The 25,302-nt window shown below is 29.7% G+C and overlaps 1 protein-coding gene across 5 annotated transcripts in view; it reads right to left on the reverse strand.

Moving 5' to 3' along the window:
- The window catches only part of LOC148313829 (uncharacterized), a 143,644-nt gene that overhangs the window by 98,465 nt on the left and 19,877 nt on the right, over window positions 1-25,302 (reverse strand). For 4 of the 5 annotated variants that reach the window (XM_088257027.1, XM_088257035.1, XM_088257043.1 and 1 more), the window contains exon 2: window positions 23,032-23,056. The exons of the other annotated variant lie outside the window; for it this stretch is intronic. The gene's annotated coding sequence lies outside the window, so the exon portion shown is untranslated. The remainder of the gene's footprint in view (window positions 1-23,031; window positions 23,057-25,302) is intronic. 5 annotated transcript variants of the gene reach the window in all.

Here is a 25,302-nt window from a genome sequence, read left to right on the forward strand (position 1 = left end):
TGGACACATATAATTAAATGATCTCTTTTTAATCTTCAATTGAGGTCAAATCGTAAGGTGCGTCCAGTAGACAAGAGAGAAAAACAAGGTTTCAATTTTACTATCACTTTGTTAAAAACCGTAATTTTTTTAAAATAAAAATTAAACAATTTCTTTACAGTTGGTTTTGTTATTGATCAAATAATTGGTATTCATGGGATCGATTTAATGTTAGAAAAGTTTACTACTTTATCGATTTACTTGATGAAAATGTAAAACACACGCGAAACCTGTGTTAAAATTCGAAAAAAATGAAGGCAATATGATCGAAGATGAATGACAAAATAAAGAATCAGGCCGATAATGTCGGTAACGATGAAACCCGGTCATTGTTTTATTATAAATAGAGTGCATTAAATTTTAGCTTTTCTCATAAAAATTAAAATTTAAGTAATAAATATATATATATATACACACACACACACATATATATATATATATATATATACATATATATATATATATATATATATATATATATGTATATATATATATATATATATATATATATATATATATATATATATATATATATATATATATATATATATATATTTATATATATAGTATGTAAGTAAACCAAGATATTGCATAATCACTGTTTGCTTACGACTGCACGGGCATGGAAGTATTGACAGCACACGTGATCGCTACCTGTTATGCGGTGCGAGTATGTCAACAGCCTACTTATTGAAATCCACTAGCAGTTACTACCAGCCATGCGCCGTGCGCCGGGAAATGCGAAACTAATCGAGAGACTCTTTACAACTGACACGAGGCATGAATGAACCCGGGTGTGTCGATAAAATGTGCATAAATATGTATTATGCTTGAATAATACATATAATACCGTATTCTTTCCAATAACTCACGGATCATAATAAAATACTCGCTAGACATCAATTTTTAGAAGCCCTCTTTAAAAGCACATGAGGATCCTCAAACTTAAGAAATGTTATATTGGAAATAACTCACGGATCATAATAAAAATACTCGCCAAATATCGATTTTTTAGAAACACTACTTAAAAGCAAATGAGGATCCTCAAACGTTTTTTAAGGTTTTTGTAAAGATTTATTTTTTTTATATGTATTTTTTTCATTGTGTGAAATTGTAAAATAAATCATGATACAAGAAAATATTTAACTTCACAATTAATCATAAAGTAGTAACGAGTAACCTCTCTGACAATGCCATATATTTTTACATCTCAACATAGATGAAGTAGAATATGGAAGTCTAGTAATTATAATTCATATACAATCATAGAATTCATACATATGACGTGTGAACTATATGATCCAAGCATATAAAAAAAACTTACAAAATTTGAGTAGTGTGGTTGTCAATCATGGGTAGAAAACGGTGAATGTTACTTAAAGTGATCACTTTAATCAGCTATATATGATCCAAGTATGTAAAAAGCTTCCAAAATTTGAGTAGTGTGGTTGTCAATCATGGGTAGAAAACGGTGAATGTTACATAAAATGATCACCTGAATCAGCCGATGACAGGTCATAAATCCAGTAAATACCCAGACTGCCATATTCTTCTTCGTCTTTGTTGAGATGTCAAAATGTAAAGGAGACACCCGAAATCGCACCCAAAATCTTGTTAATGTTATATATGCTGTTTATGGATAATGATTTATTGAAAATATTAATGTTTCTATGATAAAAGCATTCAAGACTTTGTTGTCAGACATTTTAACAAAGTGTTTTTTGTTAATAAATAATTACTCAATGAGATATTTAAAGAAAAATTTTATAAAATTTACAAAAAAAATATTGCTATTTTCAAAATGTTTTATGAAGATTAATACGCTCCCGTGTTCGTCATAAACTGTCTCGCCCCGCGGGTGATCAGTCATTCCCCAGACGTGTTCGTCATCATCAAAAGAAAGTGATGATTGCAGTTTCCAGTAATCTCGAAGAAGGTAAGTACCTTCATCTCGTCGAGTGCAATGGAACAAAACCGGGTATTACAGATGTACCTGATTGTTTAAAAAAACATGGTGTTTCTATGATTTTGCTGCAATCATTTTGCACTACAATAATTCCGAGATGCATTTAATGTAATAATTTTGGTTCCAGGCGATACATTGTAAATATCTATAAATTGTATATTTAAATTTTACTCAGTAAATATCACTATTTCTTATAATCTAGTGTGACACGTGCTCGAAGTATTCCACATCATTTTCATGCATACGGTGTTTGAAAATGATCCGAAATCTATCGAAACACATCGCTCACTTCTTTCAAGAACGTCATAAATCAAAAATCGACCATTTTCAGAATGCCCAGAAAATGTACTATATCCCAGCAAAAGAGGCATATTTTTAACTTAATATTTACCCGCTACAGGGCAAAAAGTATTGTTTTTGCATTTTGAAGAAAAGGTATTGTTTAATTATTTTTTTTAAATATACTAAATATTTTTCAAATGGAGAAAAAACCTTCAGATTTTACCTAAAAAGATCTGTTGCACAGTAAAAAGTTCGAAAAGTGGGTTAATATCTATTTTTTGATACATTTCGTTATATTTTTAAACTTTAAAAACAATCTCCTTAAAAATCAAGTTTTTTTTATATATGACGTTGTTGAAAGGAGTGAGCGATATGTGATATATTTTAGGCTGAATTTTTTTTTAGATTCCTGCTTTACATCGATGATCATAGAATTACAATTATCCGGTGATATTTGGACTATAATTGAAGCACGGCAGCATACGAGTAAGTCTATCGTCAGCAACGAAAGTGAGTCCAATCGTCCAATGTACACATTTCTTTTTATAAATTAATGGTATCATTACTCAAAGCTAGTTCTCACGGCTCACCCGGGTAAGACTGCGATATGAAAAAGAAGAAAAAAGCTTTTGTTCGTCATTAATTATTACAAAAATGTTCTCCGAACAAGGAGATGAGATTTCAGGTCAGCCTCCACCTTTCTCGTCGCCATGTTGATGACGATGAATCGGCGTTTTGATTCAAGACAACCGATGGAGATATTCCGGCGCTGTTGTGGATGTTTGATCAGCGTTCTGGTGAATGAGTCACGTTGCGAAAGTGAAACGAGTATTTTTAATGGATTTTTAAATAAATAGTAACACCTGTGTTTTTTAAACGATGCGTTTCGTTTTAAGTTTTGTACTGACATTTCTTGGTGGAGCTGCATTTTATAGAATAAAATAAAATCTATGTAGTTTTTTCCACATGAATTTTATTTGACCAGCAACCGAGTTTCGCCGTAACCGACAACATCTGACTGGTGACTGATGATGTCGGTTACGACTTAACCCGGTTGCTGGTCAAATGAAATTTAAATGGAAAAAACTACATGGTTGTAATTTTATTCTACACGATGTGTATCGTATTATGATTGATCAGTAAATGGATAAGATACAAGTATTATTATTAATTATCATATTTTTATCCAATTTTAGGAAAAGTAAATTTCTCATTGGGTTCACAATATTTTTAGGTGTGTCCAAATCCTTGTCCACAAATCCGGGAACCACTAAGGACTTATTTTTACATTTTGATATTATAAGCTACTTAAAAATTGAAAACCATGTTCTCAAGCGTCTCCAGTTTGGATCTTGCATACATCTAAATAAAGGGTCTCCTACTAAATAAAGCTTTTGAAAATTAACCATAGATGGTCCCCGTAAAGTCGAACATAAAGCGTCATGAGATTCCTGATACACATACATATGTGTGGTTGTCAATCAAAGATAGAATAGTAAATGTTACGCGTGTGTAAAGTAATAATTTAACCAACCTATGACAGGTCATAAGCCCTGTAAATACCCAAACTTCCATATTTTTCTTCAAACATATTGAAATGTAAAAATATATATTTATATATAGATGTAATAGACTAAATGTTTATATTAGATTATAACGGCAGCATTTTATTTTTGTAATTGATAAAAGGTATTCTTCGATTCGAATTATTTATGCCGAATGTTTGCATAAGAAAAGCTCATTTTTTGAGTTTCCTACAGCTTGGCGGTGTTGGCAAATGGACGCGGACGGATGTGATCATCATTATAAGACTTTGTGGTCGAGTTATGGCCACTTAGAAAATACAAAAAAAGAAATAATTATAACTGTGAATATACCTTTTCGCTGTGGCTTTATTCTCGCTGATGTTATCAGAGTATATTTTAATAGGATATTGCTACTCACGAGACCAAATCATTAACCACGAACAACTATTTTGAACGTAACGAGATGAAAATCGCTTAAGAGAGACATAAAAATCCCCAAATTTGGTTGTGATTTGAAAATATGTATATGTGGTAATGCATCATAATAATAATAATAAATTACAACATTTTGAGTGTGTCCAAATACTTGTTCACAAAATCTGGATTATCTCCAATTACAGGAGTTATTTTCATATTATTTTTTGACATCTCATCAAAGATGAAGAAGAATATGGAAGTCTGGGCATTTACGGGGCTTACGACCGTCATAGGCTGGTTTAAGTGATCACTTTACACACGTGTAACATTCACCAATTCTACCCATTATTGACAACCAAACTACTCAAATTCTTGGAAGTTCTATATATATGAACCAATTTAGAAACCTTGTTCATGTGTGTGATTATAATCCAGGATTCGGATCTCACATACTAATATAAGAGTTTCTGCTTAATAAAAAGCTTCTTTACATCTCACCAATAGATGTCTCTAGTGAAGTTCTAGTGATTCATGAACAAGGTTTCTAAATTGGTTCATATATATAGAACTTCCAAGAATTTGAGTAGTTTGGTTGTCAATAATGGGTAGAATTGGTGAATGTTACACGTGTGTAAAGTGATCACTTAAACCAGCCTATGACGGTCGTAAGCCCCGTAAATGCCCAGACTTCCATATTCTTCTTCATCTTTGATGAGATGTCAAAAAATAATATAATAAATTACTGTACCTTTCTACTTACATTAGGCCAAAATATGAAGCATTTTATAATATTTAAATTTTGTATTTCTTTTTTCACTAATCATAAAAAATATGTATATCTTCACACTAGTGTAAGTAATTTTTTCACTCTAAAATTTATTCAATATTACCCTAGACTGGACCTGAAGCGGAGGGCTGATCACCTTTCCTTCATGTGTTAACGATCGTGATAACACTGCGTTTATATCATGCAGTGCCCTTAGCACCATTGGGGTGATAAGGGTTTGAAGAAGAATATATATTATACTTTCAGATAAATAAGTGACAACGAGACAAATTAAAATTTTAATAACAAACCTTACTTAATCTAAGCCTTCATATGTAAACACTTTGATTTATTGAATAATTATTAAATTTGATTTTTTAGCTTATTTACAGGCAAACATATTAATAGATTTCCTCGAAAGCTCACTTGAATGCATTTTATTGCATTTATACATAAAAAAAAGAGCATAAACTTAACAAGATCGCAATAAAAATATGAAATCTCTTTATTACCTGCGAATTGGAGGGTCCGGTAATAATTGTAAAAAAATTAAAGAAATGCTATCACCGCCGACGGCAACATGGCGGGAGGTAATTAATTTGGATCATTGATACCTTATTTAATTTAATGCGGCATCCGGCCACTTACTTAACAGAATCAGAAGTAATTAAAATTTATTCAAATTAAAAATTTCATTCAATAATGACGGCCATAAATCGGCACATCTCTATATGGGAAAATACCGAAACAGATACTCGATTAATCTAACATATTTGCATGTATGCAGTTCTATTTCAGTCACTTTTTCGCTATCGTTCAATAATCAGTACGAAAAAACTCTGGGTATTATAAATAACCGCTTACAATCTTTGGTAAAAAAAATAAATAAATAAACCTTAAATAAATGGGAGGGGGTTACTAATATTTCATACTTATATTTGGATTTTTTTCAAGAATTTTAATTAAGTTTTTCTTTACAAAATACCTGATAGTAAAAACTTAAAACAATAATTGTTTTTTGCAATATTTTAAATATCAATGGAATTATACATAAGTGCATGGTTCATTTCAGCTTTTAGTGCAATTAAAAGTGCATGTTGGTCCTTGGGTCGACCAAATACTACATGTTACACACCTACCACTATACCAAAAACGCAAAGGATTAATATTCTATGTCGTTGTAACTGTGTGAATAGTGCTATGGTAGTGACGTGTAGTATTATTTGCATGCTGGTGTACTGATTGCCCTGACGAAGATACAGGTACGTTTTGAAACCGGTAAATAAAAAAATCTCGGTAAATAATTATAAACAAACGTTAGTAACATTTTTGAAGAATATTTCCTTCTTCTTTATTTTTATCCATCGGGTATCAATGTACGAAGATTCAAACACACTGAAAATATTATTTATAAAATTACAAGTCTAAAAAATTTCAAATTAAATAATATTTTTTCGAGTATGTGAAATAATTCGGAAACAATCTCTTATACATACATATGGTACATTAAATTTTCAACCCAAAATAAATATTTGAACAACAAACGATACAAAGATAATTCTTTTTAAAAGCTTGTTATATTCAAGTGGAAAAATATTGAAATTTTAAATATGGAAATTCTTAAAATACTTTGGAATTAACGTACTCGTGTGTATTACATAATTTATGGCTTATAAATGTAATAAGTCAATTTATTTTATTTCACATAAACGTAATCAATTTCATGTCATAAGATAAAAAATATGAACAAAGAAATTTTTTCAACTTTTTGCTTGAATGCAAATATTCTCCACGAATGATATGCGGTAGCGTTTTAAAAAGCGACTTAATTAGAGTTAATTTGTTATGTCAAGATTTTGCAATGATTGGTGGTGTTGGGTGGTTCTGTAATTTGGTCCTCTCAGCGCCTATGTTTGCCCCCGGCAGCACATGAACCCGAGTCCCTAGCGCGGGTCTACAGTGGTGTAACCGCCTCAGCTATTTCCGCAATCCGAACAGCCTGGACCGTTAAGCTGTTACACAGCCGCACGCTGAGATGAAATCTTACAAATGTGAACATTAAAAAAATTAAATTAAATTCTTCTCTCGAATTTGTTTAACATACGAAATTTGTAATGTATTTCACTTTTCTTTCTTCCCTTTGTGTCTTTTTTGATATTTTATCTAGAAATAAGTTGATATGTTTTTTTATGTTTGCATAATTTGGATACATACAATTATTTAAATATTTTTTCATTTTTATTTCTTTTCATTGCTTTGTTAAAATGGTATTGATTGAGTAAAGGTAAGACGATCAAATGGTTTAGATACAGGTCCAGTGTAAATATGCTAAATATAAACTACTTTTTTGTATTAACCTACTGAGAATCGATTCTGATGTCTCTATAAAAGCGTCGAAATCCAATATTTATATTTCATAAATTTTGAAGTTTTTTGTATTCTTGATACTGTTGATCTTTGTATTTATTTAAATATGAACTGTAATATGACTAGAAAAAAAAACGAATACGGAAAAGCATTATAAAGTATTGATATTAATTATTCCAGTTACGTATCGAGCGTGAATTGCGATTAGCTTTTGTCGAAAAATAAACGATGGAACCTTGACTCAATTAAATGCATCCGTTTTACGATTATTTAGTGGTATGGTTATATAATTGTTATTCACGGTCATGGGATTTAATTGAATATAATCTGTCTTTAATAATATATTATAGATTTTCATCATCTTATTTTTTACGTATAAAAGCTATCAACATAATCAACATATCATTTAAAGACTATAAACATTAATACATTTTTTAATCGTAAAAGACGCCAGCAAAGGAATATGTTTTGTGCATATAATATCACGATTTCGTTTATTTATAAAAATCGGCGTACTTTCTAGAGCTCCGTAATGTACTATTCTTAGAGTAAATAAAAACACGGATTATAATTCAGAACAAATACAACAGATGCCCTAAATATTGTCGAATACAACAGATACATTTTTAAAGTACAAAATTAGTTTAAAACAGTCGATAGGGTTGGATTTTTTTAAATTAAGTAATGAGTCCAAGGTAGTGCGTACAATATACGAGTATATGTAAAAATTACAAATAAAACACGTGTTTTTCTGAGTATAATATTTCGCTAGGACTAGTGTCGGAAGCTACATATGCTTCAGGTTTAAATATAAACTACATCTACAGATATAAGTGGTAAGAAACAAGTATTTTATTTGTAATTAAATCATGTCACACCACAAAGTGAATGCCGAAACAATAAATAACATACTCGTATATGTACAATATTTGGTGTTTGTATGCCACGGAGTAAAAAGTTATTCAAGTACAAATTTGTTTCAAGCTGTGTTGAATGCATGAATTATTGAATTTTTAACGGTTTTAGTTGTACTATAGTTGGAACAACTGAATAAGTGAACAATTTGACCATCTCGCATGCGATTTGCATCACAGTGCGCGGTTCCCTTTGTACAGGTAAGCGGAGCGAGCAGGTTTGCGTGGTATGAAGAAAACGCCTTGGTATTTTTTGTATGGTGTTCGGAAGGAACTCCGTAGTCGGAGTTTAATGGGTTTTCGCTATCGCAGCTTTATAGGTGTATAATATGTGACTAGAGATATCCGTCAAGTCTAACATAGGCACTTTTGAAATAATGGTAGCATTATTCCCGATACTAATGTATCGTTATGTACATTTCTTGTCACCACAATACTGCGATACGGTCTCAGTAACATGTTTTTTTTTTCCTTTTTCAATTTTTTCTTCTTTTTCTCATTCTTCTGTGTTCCAATTAATTGAACCGGCTTGTTGTCCCGTGGTTAGTGTCGCGGAAGTCAGATTTTCTGGGTTCGAGTTTACTCTACCACTACTTGATTTTTATTTTGAAAAACGAGCTGCCTAGGCCTACAAAAATTTTATGAAATTATAATATGTGTAAGTTTATATGCAAATAAGAACACTTTTTTGTAATATTGAATTAATATGTTTTTTATTAATTTAATAACCCTCCATCAATATATTTTTTTAAATGTATTATAAATAGATGTTTTACAACATTTTGAGTGTGTCCAAATACTTGAGAATTTGAATAGTGTGGTTGTCGATAATGGGTAGAATTGGTGAATGTTACACGTGTGTAAAGTGATCACTTAAACCAGCCTATGACGGTCGTTAGTCCCGTAAATGCCCAGACTTCCATATACTTCTTCATCTTTGATGAGATGTTAAAAAATAATAGATGTTTTAACAACTTCAACAGAAAAATACATTGACAAATAATCTCAAATAAGAATACAATTTACTAAATATCGTAAAAAGAGTAAATTATTTCTACAAATAAATACCTACGTAAATAATTTTAATTTATATTTAGATGCACAGATAATATAAAGGATAGAAAAATATGTATATTCTGTATATCGCTCACTCCTTTCAAGAACGTCATAAATCAAAAAACTTGATTTTTCAGGAGAACGTTTTTAAAGTTTAAAAATATAATACGATGTTTTAAAAATAAATCAAGCCACTTATTAAACTTTTTACTCTCAAACAGATCTTTTTAGGAAAAACCTGAAGGTTTTTTCTCCATTTGAAAAATATTTAGTATATTTAAAAAAAATAGTTGAACAATGCCTTTTCTTCAAAATGCAAAAACATCACTTTCTGCCCTGGAGCGGGTAAATATTAAGTTAAAAATATGCCGCTTTCGCTCAGTTATAGTACATTTTCAGGGCATTCCGAAAACATGCACAACTCAAAATTGACGATTTTTGATTTATGACGTTCTTGAAAGGAGTGAGCGATATGTTTTTTAATGTTTTAAAAAATATATTTAAATAATCCTAACAAGGCAAGGAGGAGAAACTGACAAATACTAATTTATAAGTTTAATTTTCTTACTATAACTACGGAGCCATACATTTAATTGGCCACTTAACTCTGTTGTTAGGCGTATTTACAGAACGATATTACTGAGGTGGGCTGCAATCGCTGGCCGACATTTTTCTATCGGTGAAAATTGAACTTCAAATTATCTATTGGTGTACTTTATTACGCACACTTAACGCTGTAAGAAGCTTGTTATTTGAGAGTAACGAAATTACACCTACATTTTAAGATTGTTTGAAATTACACCCGCTTATACAATAGTCAGAAATAAAAAAATTAAAAATGAAGTTAATAATTGATTTTTCTGCGAATAAGGTTAAGACTATTCATAAGAATTCGCCAAACCCCATTAAATACGATTAACCCCGTGAATAATAAAAAATGTTACACGTATTTATCGTGACCGGAATTTTATGTTTTTTGTTTACTGTTTTTTTAAAGAATTTCCATAATATTGTTATATTAACTCGATCTATTCAGGTTTTACAGTTATATGTACACTGATGTCGGCGTGGATAAGCTATCTTTTATAAAATTAAATCATTAGCTATGTATTAGGGACGAATTCTTTTATGAAACTGGTTAAAAAAATTACCATGTTTTATATATTACATATCTCTGATGTTAAATGACATAAAAATATACTTTCAACTTTTGATTTGCTTCTGATCTACAATCATGACATACTTATTAAAAAATATAATTTTTTTATCTTTAGCTGATGTAGAAAATGATATTAAAATATTTAATAGATCACAGAATATCTTCTGAATCCGATAAAAGAAGAAACATTAAAGCTTTACACATAGAGTTTAGCTACTCCTTCATTCCTACTCTTACCCTAGTATTTTTAATATGCACATCGCTGATTGTAAAAAATATCTCGTAAAGCACTTAATAAAAAATCCAGGTGGGTAAAAAAAATAGGAAATTTCCACATTATTATGTTATATTTGGTAAAGTTATGACAGTGGATTATTCACCCTACGGATGATATATCAATATTAAAGTGTCTCAACATGAGATGAAACATCTTTCGCTTATATGACAGAAGATGGAAGTCTGATCATCCCAGTTCTAACGACCTGCCATTTTGCTAACTGAAGTGATCGCTTTATACACATATGTAACGTTCACCATTCTGCCCATTATTAAACATTGATATTGCATATTTTTTAGAACTTGCATACATGCAATGGTCTTGAATCCCTTTCACAACCGATCATAAGGCAAAGAAAGCTTGTAAAGAAAGATAGATGTAGCGTTCTATTCTCTCTGCCTTACCCTGCGGCGAAGCGGGGTGATGTTGCTGTCAATGTAGATTAACCGTAATGTGTCAAAATGGACAGCATATTGACCAAGAGGCATATTTGATTAAATTCATAAAAATTAAATAAAAAACCTGAACGTTTAGCAACAGCGACAAAAAATATTAAAGTGCATATATTAATTTATGATATGAATTATTCATACGGTTGGAGAAAACGTATCTTGTCTCTCCTTTCCATGATGATATTTGTATAGGAGAAGGGCGTGACCGCCACAAGTGAGAATGTTAATATTAACTTTGCCACATCCACAATTACCTGTGCCTGTATACATATAAAAAGTTATCTCAAAAGAAAGTTACACGACAAATATTATTGTCACTTTAATTTTATTTATTTATGTATCAGGTCTCATTAGTGATGCATAATTGATGTGTTTTATGTAATTATCGTCAAGTTCTGTAGCTTAAACTCACACCAATATTATACAAATACAATATTTGAAATGATAACCAGACTAGCCATCACCTTCCATAAGATTTACCTTGTTTTAGGTGGTAGTGAAATTTTGAGTGCTTGCTTGTGAAATTATGTTTTGTGAAAATAAGTACTTAGATTATTAATACTGGCAACATTAGTTTTTATTATTTTATGACTGTCATTTTTTCAACTGGATTGTGCTTTGTCAGGTCTTATCTCATAACACAAGTATAATTTCGAGATAAGTCTTTACCACAGACCAGGTGACATTGCTATAATCGTATAATGTATTAATTTCACCCTCTTGCGAAAAATTGTATGAGCAATAAACACTAAATTAAGAAATTTAAAAAATGATGGGAATATGGAAGTCTAGGTATTAATAAGGCTTACAACCCATCTTCGACTGATTTTCTCTGGTATCTTGATATGATCGACTTCAAAGAGAAGCAAATGTATCATTTATGATCACATATATTGTGAAGAAAGGGGAGTTTTGTTTGACGAGTTTCCAATTAGGTTCATCAAAGAGTATGATATAAGTAATTTTAAGCATTATCAACTCGTAATGTGAAACATTTTAACAAAAGACAGGATAAAATATCCTGCAAATCGTACTTTTTACCCAATTCTTGCGTTATTACTTATTATATTATATGTAATTCGAATATGAAGATACTTGTTACTTGCTACAAATACGAGTATAGGGTCTGCTAATCTATTAATTTAATGGAAAGGTTAAACAATTTAATAAAAAATCATTTGTTTAAAGTTGTACTTTGGTAAAGATTCGTGTTTTTACGAACGATAAGTGCAGAATGTTGACAACATAAAGGCATGGCGGAGGACTACTTTATAAAGAGTTTCTCTCTTGGTAGGTACATAACATATTCGTACAATGACATTAAACCGGCCGGTTTACTTTTATTTTCTAAGTACGTCAATACATACTGAATGATTTATTATGAAATTAACAATATGCGTATATAAATAATAATTTCACGTGTTCCAATGTGAATTATACGAGTATGTAGAGAAGATACACGACAATATATATCAAAACTTATAAATGTTTTGAAATTGATAATACATGGCTTCATAAATAACTGAATTCAAGTTTATCCTCCATTTAATGTATTCACGTTAGAGTGACATTAATATAGAAACATCTTTTGTACCTTGTAACTATATAGTCCGGTCGCTATCTACCATAGAAATTTCATGAAATAAATAAAACATTTTTTCAGGCGAATAAGCATGGATAGCAATTATCAAGGGCAGATAGTCTGAATCTAGATTTTTTGGTGTCTTTTCAATTAAAGGGTTTAACTTATATAAACCAACCTTGTAGGAAATTTGATCCTCTACAACTTGAGAAAGTATAATTTTTTCTTTAAGATTTTCAATATTCATCAATAGACCTGAAAGCTGAAAGGGGATGTTATATATATATATATATATATATATATATATATATATATATATATATATATATATATATATATATATATATATATATATATATATATATATATATATATATATAATACATATATATATATATATATATATATATATATATATATATATATATATATATATATATATATATATATATATATATATATATATATATATATATATATATATATATATATATATATATATATATATATATATATATATATATATATATATATATATATATATATATATATATATATATATATATATATATATATATATATATAATTAACATAAAGGTCATCTCCCATTTTCCAATCTAAGTTGAAAAATTCTAGTAGATACTACCATTTTAAGACTCATGTTAAAAAAAGACACCATTCTTCATTAAGAATAACGAATGACGCAACATTATTGGAATCTTGAATAAAAATTGATGTATTGAATCAATTAGGTACATTGCGACTGGCTATATAAACAAAAATTTAAGTTTACGAACTCGAAGATTAATAATAAAAAAACGCGTTAATATTCCTACGCTTACTTCGATGAATATGATAATGGAGAGTGAAAAAAACATGACCTCGTACATTTACAATGTTTACATTTCTGTAATGGGTTCAAATTGACGGAGTAAGGTTGTTTTTAAAATGGTGATTTGGAAAAATTGCTAGTTGCTAAAAACGGTTATTACAATAATTTTACGTTCTATTAGAAGACTAAGGTCCATTTTACTTTCTTCGTTATGTTCCACTTTTACATTATTAAATTACGATTTGAAAGGTAAAATGTATTTATGAATAATCACAGTAATTATTGAAAGAAGTACTTATGTAAAGAACAATGTTAAATCACATGGAGTAGATATTTCAATGTACATACTCGTACATAACTAGTAATAAACCTACGTACGACAATACTGGAATAACATACCTATGAACCTAAAAAATATATACGGGTTTCACATATCGCTCACTCCTTTCATACGTCATAAATCGAAATACTTGATTTTTCAGGAGAACGATTTTAAAGTTTAAAAATATAACACAATGTATTAAAAATAAATATCAAGCCACTTATTGAACTTTTTACTGTGCAACAGATCTTTTGATGTAAAACCTGAAGGTTTTTTCTACATTTGAAAAATATGCAATTTATTTATAAAAATAATTAAACTATACATTTTCTTTAAAATGTAAAAACAACATTTTCTGCCTTGTAGCGGGTAAATATTAAGTTAAAAATATGTCTCTTTTGCTGGGATATAGTAAATTTTCTGGGCATTCCTCAAACATGCACAACTGAAAATTGACGATTTTTGATTTATGACGTTCTTGAAAGGAGTGAGCGATATGTAATTCAAATTATCTATTCTTTGAGTAGTGTGGTAGTCAACCATGGGTAGAATGGTAAATATTGCACGTGTGTAGAGTGATCACTTATCGGGCCTATGATAGATCATAAGCCCTGTAAATACCTTGACTTCTATATACGTTTTCACCTATGTTCAAATCTCAAAAAAGTCCAATTTTGTTGTTTAAAGGAAAAATCCTCAAAGCCTTTATTTTAAGAGACTTGCATGTTGTTAGGAAAGTGAATATATTGAAGCTATATTCTTCTTATCTATGTATGTTGAGATGTCAAAAATGTAAAGCACTTTTACCTTTTTCACGTTTTTATCAGCTGTTAGAAAATGTATACATTTTGTAAAATCATAAATCGTGTTATGATTTAACATATAAAATTATTGATGAAAATTATTCATATATGAATTCCACTTCAGTAGAATAATATCGTATCTCAAATTCACTTTGTTTATTTCAGTGGTTCGGAAAAACTGGATTCTCTAAAATTATTGCAGACATTTTTATATTATGTGCTGATATAAAAATTATTAAGACGGGATTAATATAACAAGAGTTAAAACATCATTTATGCTTTCTTGATAATAAAGGTAAAAGTTGATGTACACGAGTTTGACTGAAAATTTCTTTAGAGTGATTTATTTACTTAAGGAGAGAAAGTTCTCGAATATTGACAACTAACTAAGTAGGTAGGTATGTAAGAGTGTGATATCAACCAAGTATTTAATATATATTCAACAATTTTAATCCCTTCACGTTATCACGACAGCTCAATTAAAAAGAAAAGATTACAATTTACCGTGGATTAATCGCTAAAGGTGAAATTAAAACAGCAGTAATTTAATTCATTTATATTTTTTAATACCTATACCATAAATTTTGTAGTTATCACTTGCTACGGGTTAGTCTGGGTAAACGGAAAAGAAAGAAAATACAAAGCACATTTTTTCAATATATTTAATTTCATTACCGCTCCCCAATGGTGTATAGAGCACGGCATCACATAAACGCAGTGTTATCTTGATCGTAAACTTATGGAGGAAAGTGATCAGCCCTCCGCTTCTGGTACCAGAGTCCAGGGTAAGATTGAATAAATATTGGAGTGAAAAATCACTTATATTTATTTGATCCCCCCCCCTTGAAAATTTAAACCGGGACCTGCAGATCGGTAGCCGAGCGTGCTGACCATTACACTACGGAGGCGGACAAATAGATAACAATATTTTTTTTATAATTTACATAGCATCATTTTCGTACAAGGGCGTTTAAAATTAATACTAATTAGTCTTATATTTACCATATTGACTAGTTACAATATCACTTGTTTCAATTATTAAATTATAATAATGTTGACGTTACCAGGAAACTATAAACGTAGAAGAGTGGACCGTTCACGACTCGCCTCGGTGGGCGTGCAGTGTGCATCTTCCGACACATTTCTTTTGTCCGCTCGTGGCTCGGCACGCGCCGCACCGGAGAGCGCGTGCCGCACCAAAGTGCCATGATAACGCCTCACGTACTGCGCGCATCGGACGGACGCATGAATATTATTTTTCAAACCGTGAAAATTGTGTTTTAAATTTTTACATAACTACATAATACAGGCACCTATCTGTACAGCTTAGTAGTAAATTGTACAGCATACAGAAGCTTGTACGGGTACATGTGTGTAACCAATGCTATTTTTATCATCCCCTCATCTTAATAAAATTACCTCTAAGCCCTTCACATTCCCTTTTCTTTATTGCAGTAATATCCTGAATCTATCTTTCTATTACGAATGTAATCCGTCAAATATCCCGTCAAATATATTCTGCTCCTTAATTAAAAAATCTGGAGCGGAGGACTTCGATCCAATGCAGTTTCCTCTAGGCACTTGTGTTTATATAGGGGCACCATTGGGTTCATATACGAATATATAGGATTTAAGTTATTGAACCATAAACAACAGAATTATCTGAAAAATAAATAATAAAAATGAAATAAGTAAAACAGTTATATTTGCAAAATAAGTAACAGTAAAAAGTAAAAATAAATATTGTGTTTTTTTTTAAAGTGAAGGTTTAGTAGGTAAACGAACAATCAATGTCAATTTCCTCGTAAAATTCATTCATACACAAACAGATTTTAATGAACTCCTTCTATGCACCTTAAAGTAATAAATCGATAGGCTTATTTTTTTTTAAATCAATTATTTTATCAATTCACCAATTTACAATATACAAGATGAAATCACTGTCCGATATTCAACCCAATGGATAAACAAATCATATGGAGAAAAGAATCTCGAGTCTGAACCCCTCACATTCATGAACCAAGCAATGTAATGCTAATTAAAAATGTAGATGAAAAACGAAAGTTTGTTATCGTGAAAAATTGCATGTTTTCATACATTGTACGAAAAGGTAGGTTTACTCATTTATCAAAATGTGATCATAAGAACTGCGAGTGATCAATGAAGCACAAAATCTTGTAAATGAACGCTTGATGATTTTGTAAACAAGTTATATTCAAAACAATTATAATAGAACGGAGTTAGAACATATAAAAGAGAGAAAATTATGATTTAATTTTTTTATAAACCGCACGCACTTTTTTATCACGCAATTATCGGTAAAAGCTTTCAATTATTGCATAAAAAATTAAGTATAGCCAAGTGTATGATTTTTTTTTAAATGAGCGAAATCATTAAATACCTATGTTATTAAACTAATATTTTAGCGAAAACTTGCTTCTGAACAAAAGTCGTCTTATAAGGCAGTGCTCCGAAACCTTTTCTCACCTACGACACACTAAAATTATTCCTAGTATTCCGCGGCACACCAAAAGCTAAAGTATATAGACTGTTGAAAAATTATTGAATCGTAGTAATTATTATCCTCCTCCGTAGTGTAATCGTCAGCAAGCTCAGCTACCGTTCTGGAGGTCCCGGGTTCGATTTCCAGGGGGGGGGGTTAAATAAATCTAAATGATTTTTCCAGTCGTCTAATATTTATTCAATACTACCCTGGCCTGGTACCCGAAGCGGAGGGCTAATCGCCTTTCCTTCATGTGTTAACCATCAAGATGACACTGCGTTTATATGATGCAGTGCCCTATGCACCATTGGAGTGCGGATAAGGGTTGAGAGAGAGAGAATTATTATATCCTACATTTTGAGAAACGGACAACATTATCAAAAATAATTTTTCATCGTGTATTAAATACGTAATGAAAAATTGTAAAATGTCATATACATTGAATTTGATCGCGGCACACCTGTGTCCGGCTCACGGTACACCATTGTGCCACGGCATACTGGTTGCGGAGCACTGTTCTAAGGTCATCGATGGCAGCTTTCCCTTTTCTCGTTGTTATCATTTTGACAGATTATAGACAATTTAAAACGCATAAACCATGAATAAAAAAACAATTATAAACTATCGGTGGATACTGTGCCAAATATTGCACAGTGTCCACCGATATATTGACAAGATATGTACGTTTAGTTTTAATGGTATATATGTAGGTGTTGGACAGCGGCAATTTACTAGAAAAAAATATGATTTTTAAGTGGATAAGGGAATGAGAATCCATTTAAATGATTTTTTGCATGGACTTTTTGATAAATACTTTTTGACATGCCTATGGAACAGACACACATTAGATCTTGGAATTATCCAGGTCGAATTGAATGATTCTTGCTCAACGACATAAAATGTGCCGTGAAAAATGACAACCCATAAATTAATTTGACAGTTTATTTAAAGAAAAATTATTAGTTTTGTTATAAGGAAATTCAAAACCTTTTATCATATTGCTCTATGATATAGTTAAACCAATTACTTAAACTTCTTAGAAATAGATGTTTGAATCATATTTTGTGCAAAAATAAGTCGGAAATATTCAAATATTCATTACTTAATTTCTTCGACCACTTTAAAAAAATTCCATTTCGAGCATTCTGATTGACAAGGGTGGGCCATCAAATCTGAAGTAAAAATTATTTAAAACATTTTTTTTAAATCTACAAAATATTTCATTTCAATTAATCGTCTTTCATTGACGTACATTTAAAAACCATAATTTTTCCTTCAAGGTTCATCACACCGAAGATATTAATTTTACAGTATAATTTTGAAATAACACAAATACAGGTTTGTTATTTTTTTTAAATATTTATTTATTTATTATTATTATTATCTTTAAAATTTATTACATTTAATAAATAAATTACATTAATAATAAATTATTAAAAATTTCTACGCAAGAACATTTATTATACTTTTGACGTGCTTTTCCTTCACTCTCTAATGTATGACTTACCATATAAGTTTGTTTATAATCCCTGTATATATATATATATATATATATATATATATATATATATATATATATATATATATATATATATATATATATATATATATATATATATATTAAAAATTATTTAAAACATTTTTTTTAAATCTACAAAATATTTCATTTCAATTAATCGTCTTTCATTGACGTACATTTAAAAACCATAATTTTTCCTTCAAGGTTCATCACACCGAAGATATTAATTTTACAGTATAATTTTGAAATAACACAAATACAGGTTTGTTATTTTTTTTTAATATTTATTTATTTATTATTATTATTATCTTTAAAATTTATTACATTTAATAAATAAATTACATTAATAATAAATTATTAAAAATTTCTACGCAAGAACATTTATTATACTTTTGACGTGCTTTTCTTTCACTCTCTAATGTATGACTTACCATATAAGTTTGTTTATAATCCCTGTATATATATATATATATATATATATATATATATATATATATATATATATATATATATATATATATATATATATATATATATATATATATATATATATATATATATATATATATATATATATATATAAATATATATTTATTTATATATATATATATATATATATATATATATATATATATATATATATATATATATATATATATATATATATTATTTTACCCTTAGTTATAATTTCGACCGGTTTCGAAGAAAACAGTTGTTTTTCCTCAAAACCTTTACATATGGTATGTATCAAATACGCGCTATCTCGGGCGGTGGATTATAAAACACATTGTACTTAACTTTCACAACACCTGTAATGAGCGTATAATAAGCAACAATAGCTAAATAATTTAGTGCAGATATCATTCAAAAGAAAATAAGCAGGCAGACATTTCGAAATAATAAGCGTTTTGTTTTGAAACACATTTTGAACAATGCATTTGGCTGTAGTAAGGCTCCCCGCGTTTGGAAGTGAACGAAGGTCATTTCGCTATGCAGAATATGAAAAAATAATATAAACCGAGATTTATTATGATTTTCTATAATGCGTTGCGAAATATTTCATATGGACCAGTTCTCGTTCTGTTATATTAGTAACGATAAAAATTATATATATTATACAATCAATTTGAATAACAATGAAATAAGTTTTATTTTAGTTTATTTATTTAAGTGCTTTGGTGAGCTTTTTATTGTAAACCTTTTTTTCCGTCTGACCAAAACAATTTTTTATAAATTTTAGCAGATTGTTCTTTTTAATTCGATACGTGGGTAGAAAGTGCTTATTTATAATATAATTGTAATCGTTCATACATAATATATTTACATATTGTATATATTATACATATACTCGTATTTAAAATATTTTTTTTACTGAAAGTTTGTAAATGTGTTCAAATACTAAGTACTCAAATATTATAAAAACCATTACAAACTATCTTTCAGTAAATTTCAAGTGAAAATCTCAAAAGGGTTTATTTCTCCTTATGTATAATCAACCTTTATACCATTGACACCCATATAAAATTCTTATCAAAATCACCTCATAACATGATTGAAGTTTTGATGCCGATAACAAAAATTTATTTAAAAATTCAAAATTAAAAACAAAATTAACAAAAAAATTTTTTTGGTGAAAAATACCTATTTATTTTAATAGTCACTTTATGAGAAAAAGAAAGTATATAATACCATATAAAAACATCCATTTACTTGCTCTCGTATTATTTTATATACCCACTAAAAACGTCGGTGTCTTACTTTCGAATAAAAAAAAACATGGCAGGAAGCGATTATTTAAGGAATGCAAAATGTAACAAGAAAAGCGGCTTTCGGAGGAAGCCACACTCCTACTGTGAAATATGTAGTTTGTAGTAAATGCTGCGATTAGCGCAGTATGTTAAAGATGGACTCATTAGTTGGCCGGTTTCATGAAGCATATCGGATATAAAAAGATGAAGAAAAGAAATTCAATTTCATGACTTGTCTTTCTTACTTATCTACACATCAAAGGATATCAAAGTATGATTCAGCCAGAGAGTACAAAAATATGATTTACCCACGTGGATTGATGGAGTATTACCATAAATGTATCGGTAATTTTATATGACACAACTTTATCTACGAATGTTTGTCGCGCTTAATTTATTATTATTTTAATTTTAAAAAAATAAAAAAAGTTATTGTATGGAATTTTATTAATCAAAAGATTAAAAATGTCAAATAAGGTTGAGGACTAAATTGAAATCCGCACAAGAAAAATAATGTTATTGTGACAATTGTATTTATTTTCACATCATTTTTCGGTTCACCAATATTTATGTTTATTTATGTAGGTACGTCGTAGATATAAATTTTATGCGTGAAAAAAATGCTCTAAGTCAAAAAAATTACCGAAAAATTTAATAACAAAGTATAGTATCCTGAATCGAAAATAATATTGGTAGATAGCCTGATATTTTACAAACGGTTGTCGATAAATATTTCCAGGGAGCGATTACAAAAAAAAATTATCCAATATATATGCTTTATCTTAAAACAAAGGAAAAAAGTTTACATACACCACGCAATTAAAACATTGATTTCTTTTTGTAATGCCAGCTTTAAAGCCGATTTATTTGCATATTTTGTTAAATTTGTCTTTCGACAGAATAATCTAAGGATATTTACAGTATGAAACAAAAAAATGGTTGTTAGGAGTACCTAGTACTACGGTATGAGATTCACAGCAATCTGTTTTTTGGATCTAGTTTTAAAATAAAATCATCGGTTAGTAAAGAAAAATAATTTTTGGGAAACTTGGGTTCCGATACCCCTTTAAACGAAAAAGGTTTTTTTGACTACATATTCTCAAAAAACGTAGTTCGTTTAGCAACATCGTTTACGATATTATGTATATGGATGCGAGTAATATGTGTGCTCTGAAAAAAATGTTCTGAAATAGTTTTTAACTTTATGTTTGTGAGCAATAATACCTAGCGCATATAAACTTGGATTACAATGAATTATAATATACACTATTACGTTTTTATTACCATTTGTTTGCGAATTGGGAAATTATAATTTAGTAACTTATAATCTTACTAGTAACTTATACTTATAATCTAGTTATTTTAGGAAAATTTGGGCAATTAACACTTAATAAGGCGGCGTGCCGACGAGAGCGACTGTCGGTAACCCATCAACTTTGGAAACCTTTGACACGTACGAGACAATGCACACACCGCGCCCGTTTCCCTCCGGCACAATGCACGCTGATACCACACCGACAATGGCATGTGAATGGAAAGTGAAAGAGACTACTTTTTTTTTCAAATATTGTTACACGTTCATTGAAGTCTTTGTACGCAAAACGGTAAATGAATTCACACTAGAAAGAGCGGTGGCTGTTGCGAAACAGGTAAAACTATACTCATTAGCGTCGGAATGACCGTCCCGCGAAATTCTATATACGGCATTATTACCATTGTAAGATATCATATTAGGTATTGTTGGATGTGTGTGCATTCGTAACATTCAGTTTGTACACGTCTCAAAAGGTAACTTACTCGAAAACGTTTTCGAGACATAGAAATACTATGATTTATAATGGTAAGAAAAAATAAAATAAAAAACTTTCCACATCAATTCTCCTCCCTTGTCTGTCTCCATAGTATAGTAATATAATTTAGCTACGATGATAAATGTCCTGGTTTTGAATCTCATAGGGTTTCAAAAAAATATTAATATATAATTAAAATGTTACTTTGTTTTAAAATCACTATAAATATAAATCACTTTTTTATAGTGATTTTAAAACAAAGTTACATTTTAATTATAAAATGGAAAATCACAAAGATAGTGCTTCAAATATAAATTATAAATATTTTTAAAAAATTACTTCAATATTTTTTTAATTTTACCCTGGACAATATTAAAAATACCTGAAGGGCAAGACTGATCACTTGCCTTCATATAAAATTATCAAATTAACATTGCATCTATTTGATGCAGTGCTCTATGCACCATGGGGTATATATAAGGATCAAAAGTAGTAGTAAATTACACATATTAAAAAAATATTTGCTGCGCTGCGCTGAAGGTATTATTATGATTATCATAATTGTAATTTTTCGCTTAACCTGCAGACGCTCTAAACAACAATGACTTAGTGATATAGTGGAACCATTTTCTCTATACAAGCAATTGATATTTTTTTTGAAAAATAATTACGAGAATTAAAATAAAAAATCATTTTGTTTGGTGTTGTTACCTTAAAACGTCGATTTTTCTGCAATCTGTAAAAGAAAAAATAAACAAATGAATTTAGGAAGCAAATTACAAAAAAAATACATCGCAATTTTAATACATAATCGTTATTTTAAATGATAATGATAAATGTGGAACTAATATATTAAAGTAATGTTATATAATTATAGTATATGAGTAGGTAAAGTTCGATTACAACAACTATTATTCATCATGTAGTTATATTTTTATCTCAACAAAAATGAAATGTTTTAATTATATGCATATTAAATTTCACAAACATAATTTGAATACAGGAATTTTATTAGAGACTGTCTGAAATTAAAATACAATGAATATACAAACGAGACAATATAACAATATGAAATTTTATAGGTGATATTTCACATTAAAAATTCAAGGCTTAGTTAACGTTATTTATATCTCTATGCGACCGTCATCGACCTTGAGAAAAAAATGCTTCGCTTCAGTACTAAAACTAGTTCCAGATAGCAATCTGTCAAACTGGGTGGGAAAGTGTACTCGTATCATATCTGGTTCGATAACAAAGGTCGACATAGTTGCGAGAGACTCGCTCGTGAGATGTATCTCGGCACCATATATCCATAGGGGATACTCACTAAGGAGGAATGTCGGATTTAACTTTATTCTTCGTAATATGTATGTAACGAAAAGAGATTCATTTTGGTAAACTTTCGAATTCTTTAACCCAGTAAGGATTATAAATAAATCACTTGGTGAAGTTTTTTTTATGAAAATACTGTAAAACCTCGATGTAATGGACTATTTGGGGGAGGGGGTGTCGGTTAAAGGCAAAGCCAAAATTGCGTGAAAGTCCGTTTTATAAAAATAGGTTTAAAATAAACCAAAACATTGTTTTTAATTGAACACACTTTTTAAATATAAATCAACAAACACAATCAAGATTCTATCTGTTGTCTTCGGACACTCGTGAAGTGATGTCGCATTTTGATATCGACGTGCTTGCTTACGGCAATCCTGTTTTCAAAAAGGAAGTTTTTTTGCACCCAAGTTTTGAGACATAAATTGTGATTATAATAGCCGCGCAAAAATTGTTTGCATGCGGTGACACTCGAATTAAACCATGTTAAATATTAACAAGACGTTTTTGATTTTTTTACATTACTGGATTTTTCGTCCGTTATCGAGGTCTTACTCTACATAACTAAGATAGATCACTCCACTGTAGAATTTAAACAAAAAAACTCTGCAATGTTATTTCATTTCTAACGTCTTTATACTATTTGCCTTATTGAGTATAAAAATGATTTTCGAAAAATTGTATAAACGTATCCTACAAACATACTTCCTAAAACAAAAATATTTGAGAGTAACCAAATTTAAATTTAAAAAATTGTTTAATTCAAATTTAAAATATTCCGCGGAAAATAACGAATTGAACGTATGATTTCATTTAAAAGAATATCGTTTCCATAGTATGTTGATTATATGTCCGTTTTTATATTCAACTACCTACTTATAAGTGTACGCGTACATACACTAAATATCGTAAATATCTTATAAAGGATGCAGGATATAATATCGTAAAATAATTTACGATCAAAAGTAGGTAAGGCTATCGGATGTTTAAAAAAGCTTTATCGATAAACTCGGAATAAAAAAATGCATAAATACGAAAGATTACTGTTAAAAAATAAGTTCCGAAGACGTCTTATTGATGATGTTATAGATTTTATTGCGTTACAACATCGTAATGGTTTTCCAGTGTTATCCAACCGTTGATTCCAGTAAAGGTTGTGCCGCTGACGTCGCATCATCCGTTCGGTAGGTGGCGGGAGCCGTGAACCGGAAAGGTTTTATTGTGCAACAAGGCAAAGACATCAACGGCCGGACAGGACAGAAACCCGCTGAACTATGAAACCATTAGACTGTGTCAACAACAAGTGAATACTTGAAAAGCTAAAATAGATTGCATTTACATAATCTCAATGCGGTTGACATATTTTTTAGAAGAACATGGAAGTCTGGGCATTTACAGGGTTTAGGATTTGTCATGGCTGGTTTAAGTGATCACTTTATTCATGTGTAACATTTACCATTCTACTCATGATTGACAACCACACCACTCAAATTTCGTAAGTTTAATTCTTTCACATGCGAGTTCTCTTGACTATCTATGGTTAAGTTCAGCAAGTTTCTATTTATTTAGCTGAGACCCTTATGAAAAACTTGAGTTTTGAGCTTTTATCTTTCCTATTCCCTTTTTCACATACATAGAGGACACTTTGATTTG

Source organism: Brachycentrus maculatus, unplaced genomic scaffold (assembly GCF_059751285.1).
Source record: "Brachycentrus maculatus isolate JH-2025_06_01 unplaced genomic scaffold, ASM5975128v1 h1tg000005l, whole genome shotgun sequence".
Lineage (NCBI taxonomy): Eukaryota > Metazoa > Arthropoda > Insecta > Trichoptera > Brachycentridae > Brachycentrus > Brachycentrus maculatus.